The following is a 7,698-nucleotide window of genomic DNA, read 5'->3' on the forward strand; positions in this document are numbered from 1 at the left end:
TACCTCATGCATTGCCAATCGTCCTTCATTAACGGCCGATTGGATTTTTCAACGAAAGATATTGCAATCATTAGTTGCATGAGAAAAAGTATTATGCCACTTGCAATATGCATGCCGCTTCAGCTCCTCAAGCGGCGGTATGACATGAGACAACTTGATGTTTCCGCTTCTAAACAATTCATCAAATATACGATCACACTTACAAACATTAAAAGTGAAACGAGCTTGTTCTTGCCGATTCTTTGGAATCGGCTTAAGCAATGAACAAGAACAAGGCTTAGCATCTGATGGCCATATGAATTCAGCAAATTCCTTTTTCTCATCATCCGAATCAGATTTACAATCAACATGTATGGAATGATGAGTATTATGGGCATCTTTTGCGTTTTGGAGTCTAAATTCTAAACCCAAGACTTTCATGTGCAAATAATTAACAGTGTAGTACTCAAAGCCTTCGAGTTCTTTTTTCAAATAAGAACGCAAACCATCAAAAGCCAAATCAACCAATTCCTTTTCAGAAACTGTTAAATTTAAACATCGGTTTTTGATATCTTTAAACCTTCGGAAGTAATCCGAAGCAGGCTCATCTTGGCCTTGCCTAACCGATGCCAAATCCGACAGTTTAGCTTCATTGTGCCCATTATAAAAACGATCATGAAACTTATGTTCCAACTGATTCCAAGATTGAATAGAATTCGGGGCCAATGAAGAAAACCAAGAAAAAGCGGTTCCAGTCAAAGATAATGAAAAAAGCGAATGCGCAAAGCCTCATGAAAACCAGCTTTTCCCAGTTGTAAAATATATTGGTCAATGTGCTCCCAAGGTGCTTTATTATCATCACCACTAAATTTCACAAAATCAGGAACACACCAACCAGCAGGAAAAGAAACTAAATCAAATTCAGGAGGATATGGCTTTTGGTATAATGTAGAATTACCTATATCCACACTGAATTTAGTTTTCATTGCACTAGCCGGATCCTCTTTTAACCTAGCGGGATCGGCTTTGCATCTACCACTCGTGGATGCTTGTGCTACAGAAGTAAGACGATGTTCTATAGAATTATCTTGTACCATCGTCTGAACCGAACTTATCGGTGCATGCCCCATAGAATTTCCATGTACATTAACAAGAATCGGTTCATGTGGAGGACCAGATTCTTGTGAAGGATAAGGCTACACACAATTTGTCATCTCATTGATTTGGCTAAGGGTTGCAATGCAAGGAGTAGACGTGTTCGGTGTAGATGTTACTGGGCTGACCACCATCGCACCGGTCTGACCAGTCTGTTGGACCGGTCTGACCGGTCCAGTCATATTCGGCTGTACCAATTGCAATGGTGATGTTTGCCCTGCAAAATAATTCGTCGGCATGCCATATAGTGGTTCTGGAACAGATTCTGGTGTAGCCGATGAACTAACTGTTTGGAAAGCACAATTATCATCTACATATTTGCCTTTTTTCATGATATCTAATTGATCCTTTAAATCATTCATGGGCTTATATATATCAGCAATCTTCTTATCCATAAGAGATGATAATTGGCTAAACAAGTCGGAAGATGAGGTGCTTACATCGCTTATTACCTCGACTTGCTTATTCTTGAGCGTGAAGGAGGGCATCACGAAGTCTTGAACCCTCGTGACCTGGGCTTGCTGATTTTTCTTGAATCCCTTCAAGAATTGTGCTTTGAAGTGCTCCCTGACCACCAAGTACTCTTAGCGCTCCTCCTCGCTGAGTTCCTCGATAGATGTGGAGATGTTGCCTTTGTCGAGGTCGGTGATGACGCCCATCTTCTTTGAGAACTAGATTAGATCGGTTTAAAAACCAGATTAATCTGTCCCCAGCGGAGTCGCCAAAAAGTGTGTAGACACTAATTTGCACCAACACACTTGAATGCGCTACAACGCGCGTTGATCGTCGACACGATCTTCACCAATGGGCTCCCTGCGTACAGACCGGTCAGACCGGTTATGGCGACTAGTCAGACCGGTTCTACAGAGAACGCCGTGAAGACCTAAAACCTCGAGCTCGGGAGGGACCCCGTCGGAGCTCGTGGATCTAGGGTTGCTCTGAGGTCGGCAGGCCACTCAGAACGCCATCGAACGCCATGGAGACGAGCGAAGAACAGCAGATGAGATTGGAAAAGTTAGGGTTTGGAGGAAAAATTAAAGGATAAATGTGTGAATCGATTGAGATTACCCTTAATCGACCGTGACCCTTTATATTTATTGGGTGGGGTGGACTTATACCGCAAGAAATCCTATTTACAGATCTAAATCTATGAAAAACCCTAGTTGTACTCAGACTCTACCAGGACCGGTCGGACCTACCGGTCAGACCGGTCGGTCCCAGCCGGACAGGCCACAGTGCCTCGACCGGTCAGACCGCTCGGTCAGACCGGTTGGTGCCAATTTTGGCTGTCAACACTCGCGTACTACCTTCTAAGAGGTAATATGTGTTAAAATCTATCCAGATCAAGGGTCCATAGTCATTTTGGAGCATTATTATTGTAGGAAACCAAATATTAACAATCCTTCACCTTTATTTAGTGATCTAAAACACAATAGTCATCTTCTTGATAATTAATGAGAGATTAGTACAACACAACTAGACCCACATTTGGTCAAGGCAGCCCTGAATTGTTACCACATGTTCTTGATAACATGATGAGTTCGGGGGAGTGCTGCTGATGACCCCCGGTACGCCTTCTTAGGCCACACTGCGCCCGAAAAGAGCCCATAGTTTTTGGATGCAGCAGCTTTGACACGTCCTCCAATTTTTGACGTTGCATATGTCATGCAGGTCGTGGAGCTCGAGCCGCTGCAATAACGTTTCATTTCCATCCCATAGCCAAATACGTCCATAAACGGCCAGCGAGGCACGCCTAGTATCATAGGCTTTGGAGCTGTTGTGGTCGCCGTTGTCTTGTCAATTTGCTTACCCTTCCATGCGTGCTCCATCTTCGGCGCTGGCGGCTGGTTGATGAAGTGCACGATGCTCGCCATGAGCCTTCTGCTGGTGGCACTCAGGGGGCTGTAGAGGTGGAAGCCATGGTCCTCGCCCTCTGACTCCACTAGAGTTGCCTCCCCGCCGCCGGTGCGCGCGTAGTAATCGCGGAAGCGGTTGAGGAGGCAGCACCCGGTTTCCCGCAGGGTGTCCTTCTCGGCCACAGCAAGCAGAACGCGCCGGCAAGCCAGCCACGCGATCTCCTCGTCGGGAGGGTTGAGCAGAGGGTCATCATTGCTGGCTTGGCCCGCGGTCACGAATGGCCAGAGCCAGTCCACCCCGTATGCCGAAAACACTGCTGCGCCATCCCAGACCTCCTCTGAATGCAGTCGTTTGGTCCCCAGAAGTAGGGATGCACAATGACCATCCCCTCGATGTCGACACCCATGCCACTGTCTCGGCTGGCCCGTACTGCTGTGTGGTAGGCGATGTTCCCGCCGGCGCTATCGCCAGCGAGGAACGCCCGCGCAGGGTCTGCGTAGTCTGCGAGCCATGGGTCGGCGAGGGACGCCACCCATTTTAGCTCAGACCATGCGTCGTCGTAGGCCGCGGGTATGGGGTGCTCTGACGCAAGGCGGTACTCCAGCGAGATGACGAGCGCCCCGGCGCTCGCGGCAAGGGAGGTGGCGTAGCAGTGGTACGTCCGGCAAAAGGCGCTCTCCATGCAGAATGAGCCACCGTGGATGTACACGACGAGGGGGGGCCTCCTCCTACCGGCAGCCATGGCGGCTCTGGAGGGGAGGAACGGTCGTGCTGACACACCGGTGCCGTGATCAATGATCACATCTCTTGTTGCCACCCGCGGTTGGCTGTCGGGTTCTCCGACGCAGCCATGAGAGGGCTCCTCAGCAACCGCTCGATTCGGCCATCCTTGTACCGTTTTAGGAACGGGGAGAAGTCAAAAGTCGACTTCAGTGAAACATCCATGTTTGCAAGCATAGAAGGTCTAGTGATTGAGGCCCTCTTTGGAAGGGCTCCGTCCCCAGCGGCTTCAGCTCCACACCATAGTAAGTATTACTGTAGGTACTGTTTTACCCTGTTTAACACTGCAGCAGGAGCCCAAACGCAGATCGGGACTCAAAATGAACTACAAAACGGATGGAGCCGGTGGAGCTGCAAAAACGTAGCTCCGCCGGCTCCGGCCCCAGGGTGCTACAGTAGAAGCACAGTGCGCTACAGTGCTGGAGCCGGAGCACCCCGGAGCTCTCCCAAACATGGCCTGAGTCTGTGTTTGAAGCTCTTTGGTGTGTGTTGTGTTGTAGGCTTGTGGGTAGCTGAGGGTGGCCTTGTTGGCCATTTATTGGTAGAACATTATTTCATTTCAAAGTATTGGTGCATGTGTAGTACGTCGAGGGGACAAAAGTTGACCAGATGTAACAATACTTTGACAAGCTCACCTAACGAAGGACAATATAATACATGCAGGACCAGCTATTTGCGTGTAACTAATTTATAAAGGTTTAACTTAATTAAATTAATTAACATTACTAACTACACTATATAGTGAACCCTACTGGCACTCCGGCTATGGCGTTCGCGCCAAGCTGAAGAAACACCTAGGCCCCGTTTGGGAGGGCTTCTGGAGCGGCTTCACGAGCGGCTCCAGGTGAAGCCCTCCCAAACGTTTGTTTTGTAACTGGCTTCACGTGTGAAGCCGGTTCTGAAGCCATCGGCGGCTTACACAGGTAAGGTGAAGCCATGAAATCGTGGCTTCACGCGGCTTACACATCAATCTAACAAGTGAAGCTGTTTTGCCAAACATTTTCTAAAACGGCTCCAACTCCACCAGAGAAGCCGCTCCATCTGAGGAGCCGGAGCCGGAGCTGTTTTTGGAAGAGCCGGAGCCCTGCCAAACAGACCCCTACTATTGCAGGAGCCCCACCCGTCAACACCTACATCCCTCTTCTCTCATTTACGGATCCCCACTTGTTCAGTACAGCTCTACCGGGGGGCTAAATCATGCACTCCCACTTTAACACCCCGCTATATCAAGGATATTTCAAAACACTTCTCAAAATCTTTGTTGCAATTTGCATATAGCAGGTGGTTTTTAAATCTAGTCTCTATCTCTATTTCTGTTATTACTAAAGCAAGCAATGATTCGTTGGTCCATCAATGGGAATTCTAATTGGAATCTGGGTGATAACTGTATGTTGAGTTAAGGGCCCGAAATCATTTAGAATTAAGCGCGAAAATTAAAAAGACCAAAGTTCTCGACCGACAAGTACTATATTATTATAAAATACGTATAGTATACAATCACCACTACAGAAAGGGGATGTTATCCTGGTTCTCAATTCTCTTTAGTCCCGGTTCTCGAACTGGGATCGGGAGTCCAAGACTAAAGGTCCCAATCTTTAGTCCCGTGTCAAATAATCGGGAATAAAGGGCATGTGCAAGACAAAAATTATTATGCGCGACCCGGTACTCAAACCCGAGATGTCTCACCTCACGCGTAGCTTCGTTAACACCATACCTACACAGCGCTTGTGACTTGGAATGGAATACCTTCCATTTAAACTAACTCATAAAGGACCTTTTAGTCCGGGTTGGAGCCACAAACCGAGACTAAAAGGTCATCCTTTAGCCCCGATTGGTGTTACCACCCAAGACTAAATGTCCAAAACCTTTGGTCCCGGGTAGAGCCACCAACCGAGATTAATGGGTGACTTTTAGTCCCGGCTGGTGGCTCCAACCGGGACTAAAGCTCTCCGCCGCCCCCTAGCGGTTGGACCCGGGAATAATGTATAGAATTAAAAACCCTTTTGTAGTAGTGAATATTATATTATATATATATATTGTATACTAGTCAATGCATTTATGTGGCTTCCCATAGCAATGTACGGATATATTAGCTAGTCATCATCTATAAACTAAACTGCATTGTTAAAAATCCATCGGCTCTAAGGCAATATTTCGGATACTATTTTTCTTTATATATAAAAACTGCATTTTATTAGCTGATACGAAGTAGTGGTCCGCTTCAACAGCTGTAGCAGCGAACGAGAGCTAAATAAGAATTTTGGCTGTCCATGCAATGATGGGCGGGTATATAACACGTGCCATTTGTTGATTAAAGTAGGATACTGATTTGATCGACCATGTGTTGCCGTTTTCATCAATCAAAAACAACATATGCACATGCCCTGATGAGAGCTGACCTGCTCGAACGCATGACGTGCAGCAGCATGTGCTGCAGTTATGACTACGCGTCCTGAAGCTGCGTGTTACACATAATGAGCATCATCGTATATATTTTAATTTAGTAATATGAAGCATCTGAAGATGAAAACTTAAATTTAATAAGAAGAGAAGGTTCTGGATGTCTATAATGCACCCCAGATCGCCAAATCTGTCCATGCGTCTACCTCACTTGATGTTCAAAAAAAAATTCTTGCATATATGAGAATAACTACAGATTATAACAGAAACTGTTACAATAGTAGGAAACCTGACCATACACTGGACATACCCGTATAGTAAGTGCTATGTGGTTGTTTCTGCAAAAAAAAAAAGAGTATAAGCTTTCCCTAGTATTATAACAGAAAAATTTAGAATATAGTGCTTGCTAAGTTTATTTCATCCTGTTAACAATTTATTATTGGACTTTGGGCTCCTTAACTTGATGCATTTTCATTTGGATGGCTGACACTGCTAGATAAAAGGGCATTCCTCCCTGGCGCTAGTACCGACTACAATTTGAGCCGATACTAACATGCGCAGGACGTCGGGCTGGCCACACTCCTTGGCCTCCGCCCCGATGTCTGTCGGACTATGCTCCAACTCAACGGCTGCTCGGCCGACTGCGCAGCCCTTCACCAGGCCAAAGACCTCGCCGAGAACAAACGCGGCGCGCGCGTGCTAGTTGTCTGTGTTGAACTCACCATCACCACCTTCCGAGGCCCTCATGAAGGGGACACCTTCGGCACCCTCATCCCGCAGGCGTTGTTCGGCGATAGTGCGTGCGCGGTTGTCGTCGGCGCCGACGCAATGCACCCCGTCGAGCGCCCACTCTTCGAGATGGTGTCCGCCTCACAGGCCCTGATACCTGGGTCGGAGAAGCACCTCAACGTACGGCTCGGGGAAGGCGGGGTCGACATCGACATCTCCTTCAACCTGCCGGGTTCGTCGCCCAAAATCTCGAGCACTGCCTGCTTGATGCATGTGGGGCACTCGCCATTAATCGCTTTGACTGGAAGTGGAACGACCTCTTCTGGGCAGTCCATCCGGGCAGCCGTGGGATTCTGGACCGTATCGTGTTGGCTCGCGGGTTGGAGCCCAGGAAGCTGGCGGCGAGCCGAACAGTGGTAAGAGCCAATGAGAAGATGCTGTTCGCGACAGTGACATTTGTGCTTGAAGAGCTGCGCCGGCGAATGGACGAGGAAGGAGATGAGGCTGCAGAATGGGGGATGCTAGTGGGCTTTGGACTAGGATTCACTGTCGAGACCATGGTGTTGCACGCTACGAAGTACTAGCTGTTGGAAGATGGAAATTGTACAAGTAATTAACATGTTTTAATTCAGAAATAAATAAAGTGAATATTTTACTCGTGTGCGATTTATTGGATGTTTGGAACTGTTGTAATGAAAAGTGAGAGAGGTGGAATGAAATGAAATGATTGTATTGATTAGTTGGCGTGTACTTTCCTTTCATACATGCCTAAGGGGTAAAAGGGGTGCCCAAGGGACA

General features: G+C 47.5%; 2 pseudogenes; one reads left to right on the forward strand and one right to left on the reverse strand.

The window, feature by feature from the left end:
• Positions 1-2,527: 2,527 nt before the first annotated feature.
• Positions 2,528-3,979, reverse strand: LOC120658745 (annotated as a pseudogene).
• Positions 3,980-4,107: 128 nt separating this feature from the next.
• LOC120662450 lies at positions 4,108-7,484 on the forward strand (annotated as a pseudogene).
• The last annotated feature ends 214 nt before the right edge of the window (positions 7,485-7,698 follow it).

This window comes from Panicum virgatum, chromosome 2N, assembly GCF_016808335.1.
Source record: "Panicum virgatum strain AP13 chromosome 2N, P.virgatum_v5, whole genome shotgun sequence".
In the NCBI taxonomy this organism is placed as follows: Eukaryota; Viridiplantae; Streptophyta; class Magnoliopsida; order Poales; family Poaceae; genus Panicum; species Panicum virgatum.